Consider the following 21,559-nt stretch of genomic DNA (forward strand, 5'->3'; position numbering starts at 1 on the left):
CCAACACCGGTGACGATTATCTGAACCGGCCTGCTCTAGGTCGACTCAGCCTTAAACGAGTACCCGGTCCGGTGTGTAAACATCGCCACTGGGGAGACAAAGGCGGTCAAGGCGGTGGTGCTGGTCTTGGCGGGTCTTCATAGGTGCTCCGCTAACCGCACTTGCCCCAACAGTCTGCCAAGGCTATACGGGGCGGGTGTCTTTATCTTTGTGTGTGTGCGCGAGGCTGGAGCGGCGTTGTGTGTTGCGAGTGTCCGGCCGGTGACGCCTGCGCGTCTGTCCACGCGTGGCCGCAGTGGCCGCAGTGGCGTCGTGGTGGTGGTGGGCGAAGTGACTCGCTCGCTCCACCACCACCACTGGCGCTTGGCTAAAGTGGCTGGGAAGGCAAGGGGTAGTGCCGTTGCGAAGAGCAAACGCGAGGTCACTCTGTAGGCGGCTACTCGTGGGTGTGCTGCGGTGTGCTGCCTACACTCTATCTCGCTCTCCGAAGTGTTCTTTTTTGGTTGCACCGCACCACGTGCTGTTCGGTATGATGTCCGACGTTTCGCTCCATCTTATTGGCAGTTCTCTCCTCCCCTCTTCCCCCCGGTTTGTGTTTTGTATCTGCATCTACTGTCTGTCGATACTTGTGTATCTGGGCAGGCCGGTCGGTCAGACACACACGCAAAACCAGGGCTCCATGCGCTGAGAGTCCAGAAGAAGCTCCCGGCACGTGGCGCGAAACGTCGGACACGCCAAACAACACGCTGTACAACCCCGACAACACATCGGACAACCCCAATGTGGTGACTGTAGCTTTGCGCGCGTGCGATTTTGAAATGTGGCAGCGGCCTTTGTCGCGTGTGTTGTTGTTATGACTTCAACTTCCGCCAGGATCGGTGGTGTCATTTCAACGCTCAATCGTTGGGGCATTTGATATGTGTTGACGCTTAATGGCTGAGTAATAATTAAAACCCAAGGCTCCAGTGCGAGTCCCGAGGAAATCTGTGGCAGGCACTGCGATGCAGAGGGCGCCCTTGTACAATTATAGACTGCATGGACTGTTACACGAGAAGGCCAACTTAAAACGTAGGTTTGTTTTTCTCGAAGCCAATACAATTATACGTATTTGTCTTTCTTCTTGGGTTCGACCGCGTGGTAGTTTTCTGCCAAAATTATCGTCATTAACCCCTCCACCTCGGGACAATTGTGGTGAGAATTTGATCAATGAGCACACTCGAAATAAATCTTAGTTAACGTGACAACTGTGGCGGGTGGTGGAGGGTTAAAGACGCGAATTGTGACCGAATCGGGAAACATGGTTCAATGTTTGTGCAGCCAATTGTCAATTCATGGCCGGATGTCGGTGGTGGTAGTTTGACCATACTTCACCACGCTGGTCAGTGATGGTTGGTGAAGGGGAGGGCCAGACAGGGACTGTCTGACTCGTCCCTCACCCGTCGTTGATGTCGAGCCGTGGCCGGGAATCGAACTCGGGTGGCCTCTGTCATAGCGCTGTGCTCTAAGCCAGCCGTGACATCCCTCTCCAAATCCTCATGAAGCAACTTTCATGTGAAGAAAGGAAAAGCGCTATACAAGTGGAAAATATAAACGTGGCAGTGGAATTAATTTAAATTGGGTTCTTACCTTTTACATTGTATACAAAACAGTGTTGCTTACACCGAAATGTTTAAACAAACACACGTTCTGTTCATTCCTCAGTCTTGTGCAGTACGCAGCATGGCTTACACGTACCAAGGGTCACGGCATTCTTGTTTTGGCACGGATAGAAAAACAATCACAGAGGATGAAACAGTTGCGAGGAGAGAATGTATTCATGTAACTGGGCCAAGTGGACAATAACCAGAATTCACTTTGTAACACGATTTTTGTTCCTGGGCAGTGTTATTTTCTAATTGCTTATGCCTCACAAGTATATAAAATGGCTATTATTCCCCACAAACCTTGCTTTTGTGACCAGGACTTTACGTGAAGGAATGACACAAATGCACACCACGTTTTCTCATTGAAAATAGGTACATTTCAAAATATCACTGTCCTGGTCACATAAGCAATTTTCTGTACTTTTGAGGCATAAGCAATTCGAAAATAACACTTACTACCCAGGAACAAAAAATATAAATGTTTTTGTTACACAGTGTTTAATCAATTAAGACCCTCTTTTAATTAGGAAGTAACATAATGACGTTTATGGTGCCAGTGTGTGAAATGATTTCTGAGAATATCCTTGCTAATGATTTAACACTCTATGCATTGTTGCATCGCTCTGCCCCGGTCACAACAGTAACATTGTATGATGCTGTAATAACCATACCAACAACATTAAATAGCTAAACGACGCTCGTGATATTACATGTTTGCGGGGTTTTTTGTAAATATGTTTGATTATTTATTGACTTGTGTACAATGTATATACACGGGGATAAATGCAGCTATGGAGCAGCAGCGTATACTGGTTCATCGTGGGTGCAGCTCGTGGGTGCAGCTCTGCAATTGCCTCCTCGTGCCACTGCTGGTGGAACGGCCTCCACTGGAGGGAGCTTTATATAGAGCCCCTCCTCTAGGCTATTTTGGCCTACTCTTCCTCACTAGACGTCATGGAAAAGAGGGGAGTATCGAATATTTACACCACCACACGCGAACTGCCCATGCGTTCTGCTAGGTGGACAGAGACCGGGGGATTTAAGAAATTTTCCAATTGCTTCAACTGCCATTCCGGGAGATTGAACCGGTGACCTCTAGATTGCAAGTCCAGTCTGCTAGATATTATACCATTGCAGCATCCATATGTAGATACAGGACTGCACGTAGCTATGCAGAAACAGCAACAACAATAGCAGGCATGTATGCGGGGCATATCAGTTATGCAAATGTTTAATTACGTTTGGCGGTCAATAATTTAATAAACACATAAAAATAAAAATGTGCACAGCACAGGAATATAATCCCCCCTGCACTGTCTCTCTAAAAGCCCCCTTTAAACAAAGGGCATTGAATGAAGACGTAGACTTTACCATTGCCTCCAGTGCACGTTGTAATAGTAATCGTCTCTTGCAAGCGACATTATGCTGCGCAGAGTGAAGGGGGTGGATTGACTCCCCGTGTCGCGCTCAGCCAGTGGTTGGTAAACTCGGCAGACATCGTTTTACGAAATGACACATTACCACTGGATGATCTACTGGAGTGCTTGCCACGGTTTTAAAATCGCAAACCGACAAAAACTCAACACGGTCACCAACAACGCGGCCATACAACGATAATTTCAAGCTGGCAACGTCTCCTCGTGGGTGTTTGTATTTTGTGCGACACTTCCAATGCACTGCCAACGCAGTGTCGCACTTGTCAAAGGAGCGGCTCGTCACTCTGAATGCCGCCCCCCCCCCCACCACTCCACCGTAATAATATGCTACGGAAAACCATCAATTATGCTGGCTCTCCCATTCATTAATCTCGATGTTAAAGACGATAGCGTGTCGCGTGACATTGGTCACGGATGTGAGATTTTAATGACAATGTATTGGTCATATTTGGAGATGCGTATACCCACACGCTAATATCCAAGATGTCAGCTAATAGTTTGGTCATCCATAATAAAGGTGGTCTTTTGGGTTAGTTCGCGTAAATATGAATGTGTCGTTGGCTCGCCACCACCCGACACAGCCAATGTCACGTTACCGGAGGGGGGAGGCGGGTTAAGTTTACGTTGTTTGTTACACGGATGATCCTGCTTAGCCAGTTGCCCTGCTATTTTCTCAGTGGAGATCCGAGTTGCGTGCGCACAGCAGTGCTGTGAATTGGGTATAGCACTGCCCCTGTGAGTCCGGCTGCCCGAGGAGTTCAGCTCCTCGGGCACGGCAAGCGTCAGTGGCGAGTGACGTCTGGACCGGTTTCTGGCGACCATCCTATCCGTCACCAACCCGCAGTGACCAGCGTGGTGAAGTATGGTCAGACAAGCTCCATGCCCAACAACATGGCGCGGTGGTGGGAGCCTTCGTCCAGGATTGATACAACCCTACACGCGTTGTTCTTCACACACAGTCGCAATGTAACATTGGCAGATCACACACCCAGCCTGAGTGTATTCTCAAGGCTAGGCGCGTTTGCGACGAGGCGGTAAAGGAATGGCTTTGGGGACACCTTTGTGACAAGGCTAGACGAGTGGCTTTGTACACGCATATACATGACGCGCACAGCCCTCTCTCAATGCACCGCCTGATGGAGTATGGTCAAAGAAACCAAAATCCAGCTGCAAATTGACAAAGGGGCTGAGTTTGAATGAAAAGTTACGGCTTATGTGAGGTTGCTCCATACCAAGTTAGATAAAACATCAAAACAGGGATTTTTGTCGCCTGCCAATTTTTTTATCTTCATTCCAGTAGTGATTTCGGGTTAGCCTTGTCGCTGCCGAGTCCAAATTGGATAATCAAGCCCAGCCTTCCACCCGGTACAACTAGACACCACCGCCGGTGCGCCTAAAGCCAATTATCAACCAGCAATGGGCCGAGTTCATTACGTTTCTCGCTCATCATCCTGGCAGCATCGTCAGATTGGGTCTGATTGGGTCGTAAACAGGAGCAATTGCAGCTGAAAAAAATAGACCGGATTTGTTCGTCAGATAAACTCCATGTTTATAGGGCTGTGTCATTATGTTTGGTAATGAATGTGAATGTTATGCTAATATATTCATGATGTAACTCATCATTAACCAGCACTTAAATAACGTAGACTATAGGCAATGCGGGGGTATTGACGTGTGTGTGTGTGTGTATCTGACACACGGTAGACAGAACGTGTTGTGGTTTGGTAACCTCCATGAAGACTCGGGGCTTGCGTAAGTTGCGCGTTTACGTCGCTTGCAAACTATTTGCCGACCCGTAAACTTGCGCAAAGATTCAATGTTCGTGACATTCCCAGAATTCCTGGCATTGACTGAGGCCGACTGGCATCAACGCCACCGCGGGCCTTGAGTCGTAGCCAAGGCAAACTTTCTTTGCGTGGTGCCAGGAGATGTGTACATAGCAGCAGCATTGGTCACGTTCGATAAGATATTGCTCGTTAAAAGCGCGCGTGTGGCTCGTGCCATCGTCTAAATCCTATTAAAAGCCGCATAATGAACGCGAGTTTCCCGTTGCGTTCAACTAATGTGGTTTCTTAAGTCAACACCACGATTTCGCGTGGAACGGACGCGTTCACCCCTCCCTGTTTTAGTGCCGTATCCCAAGGAGGATAAGACGCACCCTCAAACGAGTGTCCCCTCCCTGACAATGAAGTCAAATAAATATATTACCCACACGCCTGTGCGGCGTAGAAGACAAATCCTCAAGTTTTGCTTTAAATGCGGGGGGTTGGGGATGGGCGATTTGCGGTGTTATAGTGCAGAGGGTGCAGCATTGTTACATCAGCCAAATTGGCACATGTCTGCTAAGGTTGCTCTGTTACAAGGCGAGCCTGCCATAAATATGCATGGATGCATCTGTATCACGTCCGCGTATTGAGATCATGTCCAAGAATTATAAGCTGGTGCGGTATTTGCGTATGCATTGCATTTATGTAACAAACAAAAAAAAACACTCATTGACATTTGGCATCACCTCTGATTGGAACCTGAAAATGATCTCCCACTTTAAATTCAAGCAGAAAAAAAATATTGTACAGTACTGGATTTCCAAAATATGATATGGGGCCATCCATTGAGTAGCTACGCAAAAATCGGTCAAAACTTGACCCCCCCTCCCTCCCCCACTCTGTAGCCAGGCGGAATTTTTACACCCCCCCCCCCGCCTGCGTACTTACACTTGACGCACCCCCCCCTCCGTTTCCTATGCGTACGTTGTCAGTAGACCCCCCCATACGCAAGCGTGCGCATTTGGGTTAACCCCCCTCCATGCGCACGTACGCAATGAACCGGCTGCAGAAATGAATAATGTTATGGGAGCAGGTGTAATGTAAATGGTAAAGTGTTGCTGAGAACGTGAGTTTCAACCCCCCCCCCCTAAAACCTTCATGGATGGTATCGAGACCAGGATGACAACAGCGGTGTCCTTTGATCTTCTTCTGTAGAGACTATATTGAGATGCATTGCTCCCATGTGTTGTAGATAACGAGAGATGAATGTCATTACTTGATAACACAATTTACATCATGTCACGTATGCAGGGCAGGGCAGGCAGGGCAGGCGGGGGGTGTGCGACGGAGGGCAGTGCAGGCAACAGCCTACAAAGGGAGGCGAGCGGTGGGTTCCATTCATCCGTTGAGCCACTGCTTACCACGCCGTACACTCACACACGCTTAGGGGCCGTCCATAAATGACATCACGCACCTAGGGGGGTCAGACATCTGGTAACTATAAATGGATGAGCCACAGAGAGTCGATTGACGTGTCCTCTGCGCTGGGTATTAAGGTCTGGGTATCCCCGCATCGTCCAAGACGTGCAGCCAACGTGGAAGAGTAGGCCAGCCATTCTAGGGGGCTCTCTAGAGCTGCCTCGAGTGGAGGCTCTTCAGCCAGCAGTGGCACGATTAAGACATTGCAGAGCTGCACCTTTACCTCTTTATCTTGCACAGAAAAGACAAAGAGCTCCCGTATAGCTTTACCAGTCTGTTGGGGCAAGTGCTGTTAGCGAGCACCTATGAAGGCCAGCACAGCACACGATGGTTGGTTGGTCAGTACCACGTCCGGCCGCCGTTGTCTCCCCAGTGGCGATTTTCACACATAGTACCAGGTACTCATTTGAGGCTGAGTCGACCTAGGGGAGGCCCGGCACCGGTTCAGTGTTGGCCATGAGCGGGAATCGAACTCGGGTCACACAGCGCGCTAACCACTACAATACCGCTCCCCATAATCGTATATACACATGTAGTGACATCGCGGGATGTCACTGTGCAGTGTCGGCCCTAGAGGGTCACGGCGTGTGGTGTAGCGACAACGCGGACACCACGTGGTGTGGGTGTGGTACCGGCCCTAGAGGGGCCCGGTGAGCGCTGATTGATCGCACTGGGTGGCACCACGCTCGGCGTGCAGTGCCAGCCCTACAGGACAGGGTGTGGGAGTGCCGACCGGTTAAGTCTACACAGGGGCCCCAAGCGGGGGCTATGGGTGGTCACGTGGTCGGGGTCCAGATCCTGCTCGAGGATTCTGGAAGGTGGGCGTGGCCAAGAGCGGAACCAGCCACGCCGCAGAGGATCTAAGCCGGGTCCCCCAGAGGGCACCGGCGTTGTTGTTCATCCTGAAGAAGCCTTCGTCTACGTCCTACCGAGTCTCCAACACGTGGACCTGGACCCGAGCTGTGGTCCCGGTCCATAGTAGCAGTTACATTGTAATTAGTGTGGTTAGCCTGGTGGTCACTACCACAGGTTGTTATTCTGTTAAGGGGCAGTTACCCTGTGTGTTGGTGTTAAATACATGTGTTGCCTCCAAGTGTATGGCTGCGACTCAGTTGAACTCCATAACTTGGTGAGAGCCCATCAAAATCTTTCCAATATTATGGGAAGCTTTGCGCATAAATAAAGAACACCACAAACATTGTAAAACTCAACAAAGAGGCAATACACATATATAACACGTGCAACAACAACAATAAATCTGTGCAGTAAAGCATATTTGACTTCCCGCGTGCACAATAATGGAGGAGCTGTTTTGAGGGCTTTGAAAGGAAGCTGAGTGCGGGTGATGACAAGACCCAGAGAAAAGGGACGTGAACTCAGATGTCCACCACTCGTTTCATGGACAACGTTTTGCAGGCCAGAACAATGTCTCATGTGTGTTGCTATGTGACGTGTAGGAGGCATTTTTGAGGAGACATTGGCTAACCATTTCTTCTCCAAAGAATTTGGGTTTATGCTGAACCGAATAGTTTGTTTGCATTGCTTGAATTTGACGTTTTAGGACTTAAATTGCCAAAAATACGAAATAGCCACCATGCTCTTCAAACACACATCACTTCCGAATATCAGCTGATAGAGCCATTATCTGTCTAATACCATGTTTTAGATGCCTCCAAACATATTGAACACGTTAGAATTGGGCTATGTTTAAAGTATACATATGGAAATTATAATAACATTGCAATGGAAATTATGTTACACGTACATATATATATTGTTGATCCTTAATTTGTTTGTGTAGACATATACAGTATATAGGATATGAGTAGATAAAATGTACTGACATGATTTTATGCATCACCTGCTGTTACTGGCAAACGCTAAATAGTTATATGTTTAGTCAAAAGGCACATTAATACAATATATCACACGAGTAGAACACTTTCTTCACATTGCATTAGCAGGTTTTTTTTCCCACGTCCAAATGTGTTCCTACAAATGCTACTCCTCCTGTCTGTGCACTTGGAAACTCCAGTGCAGGTTCATTCCCACTTCCTCCGGTTGCAAGTTGTGTGTTGTGCAGCCCGTCGTGCACCCACGTAACACAGTGTCCTTGCAAGACTTCTAGAATTGGTGCAACAGCCGACACGAGCTTTGGTGGCAGCTGTCCATCCTTCATTGTCCAGCCCATGGTTGTAGGTGATGGCACGACAGGCTGTGGACTGGTGGCCTGCTTCCACGCAATGCTTTGGCTGTGTGCTCTTGGAACGTGAAATTGGAGCGAATCAGTCGTTGATAGCAGCGCTTCTGGCGATTTGCATTTGCCAAACACGGTTTAATGTTGGCCGTGTCACACAGCTGCTTGCTTCTGGTACACTATACAACTTGCGCACACACACATACACACACTTCTACGCATCGCCATTTGTGTGACGCAGTTCTGCCTCTTCACAAGCTTTCTGAGGAAGCGATTGTCTGTGATGAACACTCTTCTTGTGTAGCCTTCTGTCAATGTCCAGCAAAGTAGGGTACGGAATCACATTCTGTTGAAGCGTTGACAGGGAGGAAGCTTTAAAGATGAGAAGATGAGTCGAAACACTTTTTTCCCCCAAAGTCTTTAGGTTTTCAGAAACTAAATAGTTGTTTACACGCAAAAGTTAAATGGTGAAGGACTGAAATCACAAAATAACGAGATGGCCGAAATGTAAAACTTCACACAGCCAGAACTATTTTACATTGAAATGCTCTTCATGATAGTTCCCACTCAAGTTGATTGAACATTTCCCTAATGTGATGTGTTCAATGTGTGTTGCAGGCATCAACAAAGTGGTATTACACGCAAAGATCATGTCTTTATATCCCACCGTCTATAAAGTGTGTTTCTTTGAAGTTTTGCACGGTGGTTATTTTGTTTTTTGGGCAATTTCGGTTCTAAAACATCAAAATCGAGCGCGGCAAACAAAATAGTCGGTTTCAGCGTGAACACAGTGGCTTGCAAACATTTCTTCAAATATGCCCCCGAGGTTCACATTTCTTGATAATTGGCCTCGTTTTCTGTCGGTGGGTGACAGGGGGAAGATGAACGCGAAACAGCAATAGTGCCCGTTGTGATACTTCACTGTAATTTTTTTGTACTTTCTGCAATTATGCAATGACAGTAAGTGGTGCGATTTCTACTCTAATGAGCCAAGTTTGTGTGTAACGCGCGTGACGTCACTGCACATGCCGCACCCCTCCCCCCACCATCATTAATATTCATGAGAGGGTCGGATTTTTACACTCACGCAGAAGGTCGAGCGGAAATAATTTTTGTTTTCCCAAATTCGCTTTAAGTTTGACGTTTCTTTATTGAAAGTGAATCTAATAAATAATTCTACGCAGCAACAAAGTGGATTTGGTGTCTTTATTTACTTCTTCAGCACTTGAGACAAAATGTAAGTCTAATTTATGCTTCTACATTATGGTGAAATATAAATTTGTCGGTGATTTTCCAGATATTGTATCAAATTCCCATTTATTTCAACCCCAGCGACCGAAAGCAGAAGACAATAAAGTATCAGAGCAGTGAATTTGAACAAATTGCAGGTCATATTCTTGGTTCTTTCGGTAAAGTCACGTAGAAGGGAAATAATAAAATATATAAATAATAAAATAAAAACCGGCACTTTTTTCAATTTTTTTTTCTGTGGATTTGACACCTGATGATGATTGCTTGTGTTGCAGTCGAAACGTCGTGAGCATTTTTAATGATTTTTATTATTTTATTATTTCCCTTCTACGTGACTTTACCGAAAGAACCAAGAATATGAATCCCTGCAGTCACGAAAGCTTTAAATCAAAATTTAAATTGAAGGTCAGTTAAATACAGTGCTACAGTGAAATGCAGTGAAGTGTTTGATGACATACTTTCGTGCAATAATCATTACCATTAAATTAACACTCGATACAATTATACTCTGCTCAATTTTTTCGTAAATATTACAGTCTCCCTCGGAGGACTGGCAAATGAGCTCGTTACAAATAGCGACGGTACAGCCAACGATTTCCCAAGCCCACCGCAGTGGAGTAATCTGCGACGAGGACCTCCAAGTCTGGGCACTGCTATATCCTCAAGTTGGCGAGGCGTTAGATGTTGCGTTAGCGTTGGGCATTAGGATTATCAATTGAGCACATGCAGCTTCCACCCTGCAGACGTCATGGCGCCTTGTCTGCTTAATACTTTTTAATTTCCAGAGGTGCAGGCAGGGCCAATAACAACACTTGTAAGCACCCTTTGGATTCAGTGTGGTTTAATACGTGATCGGACTTGTTTGCCCAAACGAAATGACCTCGGCGAACACAATTCTTGAAATAGAATATTTAAAAAAAGTATCGATGACGTTTTTTAAAATTAACTAATGGAGTCATAGGATGGAGCGAGGATAGGGAATCAAATACTGTATTTCAGCTTTGGATTGATGCATATTCATTTAAGATGCTCTGAGACTGAACACAAATCATCTGCTCGTAATATTTAAATGGATTAAACTTTTTATTGTTACTAAGGGTTATGAGGTTTGGGTTGTTAATTTCATCACGACTACCAAAATCACGTAAGCTCGTAGTTTTTAAAACTGTTAGGCTATCGAATGGAATCGCGTTAGGAAATGCACACAAAATAATTGTATCTACCAACATAAGCAGGTCGAATTATTTTTTTTTGTTAAACACATTAAAGTAAAATTGCATTTTTTTTAATACCGGTTACTTTCCCTAATGGTAAAAAAATTGTTTGCTGCCTGATTAACTTGTAATTACCATTTGATTAAATTATACTCAAAATTACACGGCCGCTTACGTAGCAAGCACAACGAATGTGTGCAAGCAACACGGTATTTCCAATGTATTAAAGCATGGCTTGCATAGAGCGCATCACCCACTTCAATTAAGTAAAACATAAATGTTTTGCCTTTGTTTAATGGGATACTTACCTTGGCGTCATGGTTCGTAGCACATTGGCCTTACAAGCCAGAGGTCTCGCTTCGTCCCATCTCCCGGCATGGAACTTGAAACAATGGTGCACAAATCTCGAACTCCCCTGCCTCTGTCCACCCAGCAGTTCAAGTGGATTCATCACAATGAGTCGACCGGCAAGTTGCGTGTCGTGGGGGGTAAAGTGTGGCTACTAGAGAGAGGTCTAGAGCTCCATCGAGTGGAGGTCCTTCTGACAGCAACAGTGCGAGCAAGCAACTGCGGGGCTGAACCTTTACCACCCTGGCTTTAAAGAATGCATTTCGATGCAATGCATGGTACCAAAGTGGCTTTAGCTATTATCTTGAACGGCGTCTTGAGATGTGGTTGCATTCAGCCGCTGTATGAATCCACATTGTACTGGAACAGCGGAGGCCCTTTCTAAAAGAGTCTTTGAGAGCACCGATTGTTAACACTGACAAAAATAAAACACCATGGGTTCACATCTCAATATAATACCCGTACGAGGGATGTTTTTTTCCATCAAACATGAATACGGAGAACGTGGTACAAAGCATTTATACAGTGAAAAGGTATTGACATCGAGGGCATTTCTTTTAATTCGACGCAGCGGATCAAAAATTACATTTGCATGGCTCGAATGAGGCCTTGTTGGCTGCTATTGCTTAAAAGAATTCATAACTAGGAGTTATGCAAACAGAGCTGTTAGCTGCACATATCTGCAACTCATCTTCATTATTTTCTCTTTGATGTAGGCCTTCATCTCCTCTGGCGATGCACAGGGAAGTGTAAGAAAACAGGAGGAGGGGAGGACATAAAACCAAGAGGGGGTGGAGGGGGGTAAACGAAGTGGTAAAATATGTAGCAGAGAACGGGTCGAGAGTGAGCGAAGCAGTGGCGCTGGGAGCATGTGACCTGGGAAACCTCGATGGGCTTCGTGGGAGACAATGCGGCTTGTGGCTTCATCAGCAGCAGCATCATCACCATCGCGAGCAGCGCAGTTCGAGTAAAGGATTGTGCTTCTTTATGGCGCGCGATCGGCGAGGGAGTGAAGGAGACGTCGTCTCCTCGATGGTTCTGTTGTGGAGTATGCGTGAAGGCGCATGAAGGCGCAGGTGTTGCAGCATTTCGTGAAATGGCCACGTGTTACGCCGCTAAACATTCGTTCCGCGGAACTCGACAAATTTCGCTTCACACGCTCGAGTTTCCCGTCGAGAGCCGGGCTTCACTCCGTGTGTGGTGTGCGGGACATATTCCCATCGTTTCAAAGCGGCTGTTTAGCCTGGGCATGGGCTGCAGCAGGTGCTGTTGGTGCATTTGCCTGGCTGGGCTAGCGGGTGGGGGTGCTGCCAATGTGACTGAACCGTGGGAATTGTCCAGTTCCTCGGGGGGGGGGGGGGGGGCACTTGGTGGTGGTGTACAATGTAAGTGAGTGTACAATGTGAGTAGTTGCCAACTACTCACATTGTACACCAACTACTCACATTGTACACCAACTACTCACAACTACTAGTTGATGTACAATGTGAGTAGTTAGTGTACAATGTGAGTAGTTGGTGTACAATGTGAGTAGTTGGTGTACAATGTGAGTAGTTGGTGTACAATGTGAGTAGTTGTGTGACAGAGATTTGTTTTTTGTGGAAGCACCCGCTGGCGAGCAGAGCTCTTGACGACAGAGTACAAAGTGACAGCGACTGAAAGCGGAAACAAACAAACAACAACAACCAGACGGTGATGACGACGCGGCCATGTGCGCAGCTGCACCAGCGTCGCTTCTCAAGCAAAGCAGCACCACGAGATGGTGAACACCAACACCGACCCAGAGTGTGCTTGTGTCGAACCAAATGCCGTTCGCTAAGATGCACTCCCACAAAGCCGTGCGGCTGTGAAGATGTGTAAAATATATACAAAATACTGAAAGGAGGTGTTATTTATTTGGTTATTAAATTTATCCACAATGATGTAATGATTATTTTGTGTGCTCTATTGTAAATATTGTTTCCTATGATAGATGAGGGTTTGATCGCCTGGCGCGACATTTGAAACAATGGTGCACGTTTCTTAAACCCAACCACCTCTGTGCACCATGCAGTACACAGTTATCCAGGTTACGTGTGGTGGCTTAAAATGTGGGTACCACAACATCTTCCAAGACGTCTGTCCAGTGCAGAAGAATAGACTAAAAACACCTCCTATGGAGGGGCTCTCTAGGACTCGACCTTATGGAGGCCCTTCCAACAGCCGTGGCGTGAGCAAGCAATTGCAGGGCTGCACCTTTACCTAGACGCATGCTGTCATTGTAGCTGAGACAATAAAGGAACGTGTGGATTAGAGAACCCAACACTTTTTAGAAAATGAAGTCGTCGGGTAAGACGAATTGAGGAGTGAATTTTCCCGAGAGGACATTCCCTGGCGAGATGCAGGTTGTACGCACAGATGGCTTTAAAAGGCCTTCATCCACTAGTGGATTGATGATGTCTAACAGGAACAAATTGTTAACCACCGTCTTTTAACTAAAAAATACATGTGAATGTATATTAATCATCAGCGTTTTAGATAATGGCCCAAAGAGGGATAATAATTCATATTCTTTGGTTATTTCGGTAAAGTCACGTAGATAAAAATAAAATATTAATGAAAATAAAGTTGATCAAAAATATCACGACGTTTCGATCGCAACACAAGCGGTCGTCATCAGTAAATGGGGTTAGCCTCTAAAGGCACACTGTTTATAAAGGTTTGGAGATGGGCGTAGCCCAAGTGTGTCAGCAGCACCAGCAGCATGGGCGGGGCAGCAGTGCCAATGCAGCAGCAGTGCCAATGCAGCAGCAATGCCAATGCAGCAGAAATGCCAATGCAGACCACACTGCTGACTGTGGAGGTTGATTGACAAGAAAACACAAGTCAAGTCATGACCTAAAGTGGTTGATGACATCTTCCCAATGATTGCTGAGTCTATAACCTTCCTCTCGGTTGAAATTGTCTCTGTGTCTGTATATATGGATGGCTTCATGAACGAATCTTTGTTGATAGCCAGTAGGCTTGCAAAGTACCATCGTCTTAGAAAAATCTATTTCGCGTGAGCCAGCCGCATTAAAATAATGATCAGCCACGGCAGAAGTATTGGTCCTACCGTGTTTCAAATCTGCCTTATGCTCACGAACACGGCCTGAAACATGTCACTTAGTTTCCCCAATGAAACTGCTGCCGCAGATACAGCTTAGTTTGTAGATGCCGGGATATTGTATGTCAGGAATCTTGTCCTTCACAGATGGGATCAGATATGTGTGTTCACTTTATTTTAACTTTTTTCTTCTATCTACGTGCCTTTACCGTAAGAGCCAAAGAATATCGATCTATATGACCTGCTGACTCAGAAACATGAGCATTGACAAAGAAAATGTGAATATACGCTCAAAAGTGTGCAAATAGAGACAGAAAATGGAACACATGGATCAGAGAACATGCACAGGCGAGAGATGTGAGATTGACTGCTACAAAGTAGGCTCGGGCAGGACATTAAAGTAAAACTTTTTTTTATTTTACCAGATAAGGCCCGCTCTGCGATATATCTCTTTTTCAGAAGCGACCTGGCCACAAATGATAGAGCAGCCCAATACTCCAAGCGCGTGTTTCTAAATGTGGAGGGAAAACCCAGAGGACCCGGAGATAAATCCACGTGACCACGGGGAGAGAGACACTGCCAACTCTAAATATGCAGGTGTCAGGGTCGGGATCGAGCCCACACCCTCCTGCATACCAGGCGAGGTAGTTAACATCTCGTAGCCACCGTGGACAGGACACGTCGCTGGAGGGGTCAGAGGTCAAATCTAATGATGGGAGTGGCAGCCGAAGAAGCGTGGGAACGACGCACCCACGAGGACGTCCACCGCAGAGTTGGAGCGACGAGATCTCTTCATGCGCAGTAGTTGATGGATCGTTGTACTATGCCACCGCGATGGCTTGTAGGAGACTTCATCCAGCAGTGGATGGATAATGGTCGATGGTGATGATGATAAGAATGCATCTCGCAAACGGGATGTTGAGCAACGTAGTGGGCAATAAATGTTACGCATATCGTCTTTTGAATGGCCTGACCTTGTGTAACAATCATTTATTTGAGTTAGTGCAACGATAAAAAATGGGATGTTGTTGTTCATATATATAATTATATATGAACAAGCGCAAGTTCCTTGTGTACATTCAAATGCCCTCGGCACATTTCAAACCTCACCCTCCTGCAAACCACGCAAGTTTACAATGCACGCGCGCGTATTTTCACAGCCGTCATACTCAATTACACTCCATCACCTGTAGCGATGTTGGACACAATGTTTTCTCTTCGCAGCTAACCCAGCGGCCTCTGTGTGTGATGTTGAAGAGCTCAAGCTCGTGCTGCCACGTGGCTGGAGTGTGGGCAGAGACGCCCCCCACCTCACCCCGAAACATCTGAAAGGCCAAGCGAGCAGTTGCCTGTGTCATGGAAATGTGTCGAATGTAAATGTACAAAATATGAATTTGCATGTCTCTTACTTGCGTACTCTAGCAGCAGGAAGCCGGCCCAGAATAGCCATAGTATATACCGAGTATTTATTAAATAAGACATTGAATTCTCAAAATTGTTTAACATTTCCAATGTGCTGTGTTGTAATTGAAACAATGATTTGGTAACCTCCATGCTCTCTCTTATTAAATGTGTAAATTCCTCAAAGAAGATCAACAAATGTCATTCTTCTCGGACCTTCCCGGTGTCATTCTGCAATGGTGGAACTTGGGATGCGCATATATTCACGGATACATTAACATACCCTTGTTAATCCGCTGCCGGATAAAGGGTTCCTCACACTGTGCCTGCCATGGTGATTGTTTGACCATGCGGAGTTGTGAAGGTGTGAGACCCAGTTGCAATTCAGATATCGGTCGCCACTGTTGTGAGCCATGGCCGGGAGTGAAACTCAGGTCACCGGGTTCACAGCATGCGGTGCACAAACCACTGCGTCACCACTTCTCCCACAAGGTCACACATTTTCAACAGCATTTTATATATTTTTTAACCGTACGCTGTGAACAGAAAAAAAAGATCTATATGTATGTACTTTGAAAAAAAAGGCACGGATTCCTTTAAAAATAAATGGTCATGGAGTTTACGCTTATGAACATTATCTCTTTTGTAACGGGGACCTGAGCCGTGCAGAGGGACGTGAACCCACGGCCTCCGTCTGCATTGCGTCCGGCTTATTGCATTAGGTCTCTTTTCATCTGCAGCCGAAGTGTGAACGCCGGTGCCTTCCAGCATTTGCGGGCGCAATCAATGGGGGATGTACAAAGGCAAAACAAAGCCCCGTTTGCGATTCGCTGGGCAATGCATCCTCAGCCTGCAATCGGGAAGTGCACAATAAGCAAGAGTGTGGCGTGTGCGCGCTGCTCACGAGATAATCCTGCGCAAAAAAATAAAATAAACTATCAAACAGCGGATGCTTCACTTACGCTTATGTCGGTATTATTAATATTATCATTTAAAAAAAGACAAATCCACTGAGACCACATGCTTCAATTGGCATGCAACAGGCCACATGCAAATGGTGAAAAGGGACATGACAACAGCGGAGGCTAATAGAATTTCCTGTAGAAAAGCAACGATTGAAAGATATGGCCCTGCAAGCATATTCCCCGTTGCTTTTCTTCAAGAGCTAGATTAGTGGCATACATCACCACCAATATTGAGTGATGACAACATTGAACGTGAAGTTAAACCTGGGGCAGCCAAGTGTCTAATCCGTCTTTTATTGCAGTCCGTTAATGCGGAATGAGCCCCCCCCCCCCCGCCCTGTTTGCCGCGTCAGCATTTCTTCACGGAACAATACAAAGAGAGAATTAAAAACGACAACTGCACAGACAAAGAAAGGAAAATGTTACTCGGAACCTATTACGTAAGTTAATTTTATGGCATTTTTATATGACTGGAGTACATCAGGCATGCATGTACCTGATACAGCAATACCCCGGGTTTATATCGGTGATGCGTTCCTGATGTCAATCGAGGCGATGTCCAGGGCAAGGGGGTTGAGGCGACGGGAACGCGAGAGGACGGACGACGCTGTCAGCGACGTGAGTGTGGGGGTTGAGGCGACGCTAATCACGTGCTCGAGGTGGTAACAAAGTGAGGACGGCTGCTTGCGTTGTGGCCGAAACGTCGTGATGATTATTTTATGATGTTTTATTTTTATTATTTTATTATTTCCCTTCTACGTGACTTTACCGAAAGAACTAAGAAGACAAAAAAAAGTGACGACGTATTTGCGAAACGACGTGAAAGGGGGAGATGTAAATCGGGGCATTATTGAGCCTGGTGTTGTTATTAATAAAATACACTAATGTCAGGTAGTGGAGGGTCTCAATGACACAATTTGGCCAGATGATTACGTGGGAAACCCCCAAAAATATATTATGAATTGTAAACAATTGTTGTTTTTAATATCTACATTACATTTATGTTATTTTAAATAACCTATCTTCTGATGTTAATTAAGGTGTTCATTTTTTATGTTGATATTTCTATTCGCGGTTTAAGTAAAATACTATAATAATTATTTGTTGTACTCATGCACCCTATGCCTTTGCTAATGAGACACTGAATATCAAAACAGGTACAGAGTTTGATTGTGTTGAACCACTGCTGCTGAAATTGTGCACTCCCAGAAGGCCGTGTTACTGATGGGCTGTGCAGAAGAAGAGAAACCTTCTATTTCTCACGTGAAGCGGCAGACATGTGAACGAGGCATGTTGTCCGAGTCTGTATTTTGCACCTTATGAAAGTGTTTATATGTGGGTGTGTTTGAATTGCATCCAGTTTTGATCTGATAGAAAAATAACTCGAGTCGCACAGACTCCCATGAGCATTTCCATTTCCCCTTGGGTGCAATATAAATCAGCAGGCTGTTACTAACTCGGCTCCTCTGAGCTTTTAATGAACACTTATCGTTGTATTAGTTGCCAGACAGTTTGGTTGAATTATATAGTAAAATACATGTATTGAATTACATGAATAAAAGCGAGTGCATTGTAAGGCATGTCAGATTTTCATCGATAATGTACTACAGCATGACGCCGACACGATTGTAAAACAGTGCAAGTTGCAACTAATTCCCCACTTGGTTGACAATTATTAGCTACTATAATCACACAGAAATGTCTGTCCGTCCCGCGCGTGACGTCACTCCACATGAGGTCCACCCCCCTCATTAATATTCATGAGTGGGTGGATTTTTACACTAACGCAGAGGAAGGTCGAGCTGAATTAAACAATTTGTTACGCAAAGTCGCTTCAAATATGACGACGTTTCTTTACAGAAAGTGACGGTAAAAAATAAATCTACACAGCACAGTGCTACATCTGTGCGTGACGTCACTGCAAAAGAGGCCCCTCCCTCTTCATTAATATTCATGCCCGCGTGGAAATTTACACGAACGCACAAGAAGGTCGCGCACTCCACATGCCGCACCCCTCCACAATAACCATTAGCGTGTGACGTCACTCCACATGCCGCACCCCTCCCCTCATTAATAATCATGAGCAGGTGACGTCACTCAACATGCCGCACCCCTCCACAATAACCATTAGCAGGTGACGCCACTCCACATGGGGCAACCCCCCCTCATTAATAATCATGAGCTGAACAATTTTTCTATTTAATACTAGCATAAGTACCCGGCGTTGCCCGGGTGAAAAATATATTTCTTAATAACCTTACATATATACACAGATGGGCTGCTACCCCTGCCCCCCCAGCCACGATCTCCTCGGCCGCTGTGCAGTAATATGTACGACCTATAGTGTGGTGGGGTGTCGAGGTCTAGTAGCGTGCAGAGCCTCCGGCCTCGCCTAAATTGCCCACCCGGCTGAGGCTGGGTACGGGTGCCATTCCCCCCCCCCCCCCCGCGCTACAATAATACTGTCTAATCGCTATAATTTTATTATCTACCGACCCTATAATAGTAATTGCACACATTGGGGTGGGGGGGGGGGGGGAGTGAAGAGGACGTGAAACTTTGATGAATTTACCTCAGAGTCGCGTGGTGGGTGTCGAGGCCTAGTACCGTGCAGAGCCTCCGGCCTCGCCTAGATTGCCCACCCGGCTGAGGCTGGGTACTGGGTCCGGTACCCCCCCCCCACCCCTGCGCTACAATAATACTGTCTAATCGCTATAATTTTATAATCTACCGACCCTATAATAGTAATTGCACACATTGTGGTGGGGGGGGAGTGAAGAGGCCGTGAAACTTTGATGAATTTAATGCGTGCGCCTATTTTTAACGGGAATTAAAAATGGCGTCCACCCCGCGGCGAATGCGTCGCTACCCGTTGCCAGGGGCAACCGCCGGACCAATCGTGTCTCGCAAATCCCTGACATTTTGTCCAATGAAACTGCGTATGGTCCGATACACAGACACACACACAGACAGACAGATTTGCGATTTTATATATATAGATTCCAGTTTTACTGCAATATACACCCGTCCTTGGACAGGCAAAAAAGCTAGTAATACATAATAACAACAACTAAACGTTACAACTAATATATCTAATGGAATATTGTGCTGGTCCTCCAATAAATGAACTGTTGGTGCAATTATTATCACACTGCACTTAGAAACCAACAAACTGAGTTCAATCCACAGTCATAGCTATCACCAGTGGCGAATAATATCTGACCTGGTCCTTGACTATCCCCCCTCTCCCTTCACTGAACCCAGACTAACCGGCGCGCTGAAGTATCATCAAACAAACCCCATGACCCACACAGCGTGGGGAGAACTTCATTTAGCGGTGGATTGACAAAGAACTGCAATTATATATTTTAAGTGACTGCCCTAGACTTGGGGTTGGCACAAGTTAGAAGAGGAGTTATCTAATGTCAGCCAAGCAATTAAAGTAAGTAAATTAATAAAGAGAGCAGTGGCTGAGTTTTGTGGTGAATGCAGTATAAGAAACCAATAAACTAAAACTTGATATTTTATCAGAAGTGACCTGGGCCACAATTGATAGCTCAACGAAGTGGCTTTTCATGTGGACATTTATAGCAAACAAATACTCTAAACAGATGCTTCTAAATGCGGCGGGGAAAACCAGAGGACAATTCAGATTCCAAAGAACACAGGATGAGATGTTACTATCCTTTGTGCAAGCACTTCCAAGAGTTCATGAACAGTGAGCCTGGTGAAATTTGGGGAGCGCATCGTCAGTAGTGACCCTTTGGTTCCTAGGGTGTTTCGGCCTTTCATACTATACACCCTCCCCAAAGGCGGCCAGCGACAGGGTGATCAATCCTACGCTTGCGTCCCATTCCCAATTAGTCATAGGAGTTGCCTTGTTGTTGGTAGCCAACATCCCATGGGACTATGCATGGCAGGGGCATCCTCCTCCCTGAGTCAAGCATTGTTGACTGCATACCTCCTGGCCCTCTCACTTTGGGGCCCAGCTGGGGTCTTTCCTCTTCATCCAGAGCCACTGACTGCTGCCTTCTGCCGCCTCCGATACAGCTTTGATTGCCGAACGCTGGCTCTGGCCCTTAATTCCCAGGTCTCTAAGCAGTCTGGTTGTAGATGTTGCCACAAAACCTCTGCAGCCCACCTCCACTGGTCGGACTTGTGTGTTCCAGCCATGATGCCGTGCTTCGGCAGCTAGATCGGCATAGCGCAGATGTTTTCGCTCATAAGCCTCATCTACTGAGTCCTCCCAGGGTACTGTGAGCTCAATGATGAAGACCTTCTTGAGCGAACGGGACCAGAGCACCATGTCAGGTCTTAGGGTGGTGGTTGCGATCTCCGGAGGAAACACAAGTTGCCGGCCAATGTCAGCTAGCATTTTCCAGTCGCGGGCCAAGCGCAGCTGGTCTCGCTCTATTGGTGTAGAGCCGCTCTTCGGTGGTTTAGCCCCTTCGCGGACAAAGGTCGTCCGTAAGGGGTGTGATGCTGCTGGGGGTGGTAGGGAGTTGGTGGCAGCTCGCTTGTCCTCCAGGGCGGACGCAAGGTTTTTAAGGACTTGGTTGTGACGCCAAGTGTAGCGTCCTTGGGTGAGGCTTGTTTTACACCCTGTAAGAATGTGCCTGAGGTTGGCTGGCATGGAACAGAGGGCACAGTCCGGCTCTTCACCATACCATTGGTGAAGATTAACTGGTGTTGGAAGGATGTCATATGTTGCTCTGATGGAAAAGCTCAACCGCCTCGCTTCCATGGCCCACAGATCCTTCCAGCTGATCTTCCT

Source organism: Lethenteron reissneri, chromosome 8, assembly GCF_015708825.2.
Source record: "Lethenteron reissneri isolate LAM-NWPU_2019-01 chromosome 8, ASM1570882v1, whole genome shotgun sequence".
NCBI lineage: Eukaryota > Metazoa > Chordata > Hyperoartia > Petromyzontiformes > Petromyzontidae > Lethenteron > Lethenteron reissneri.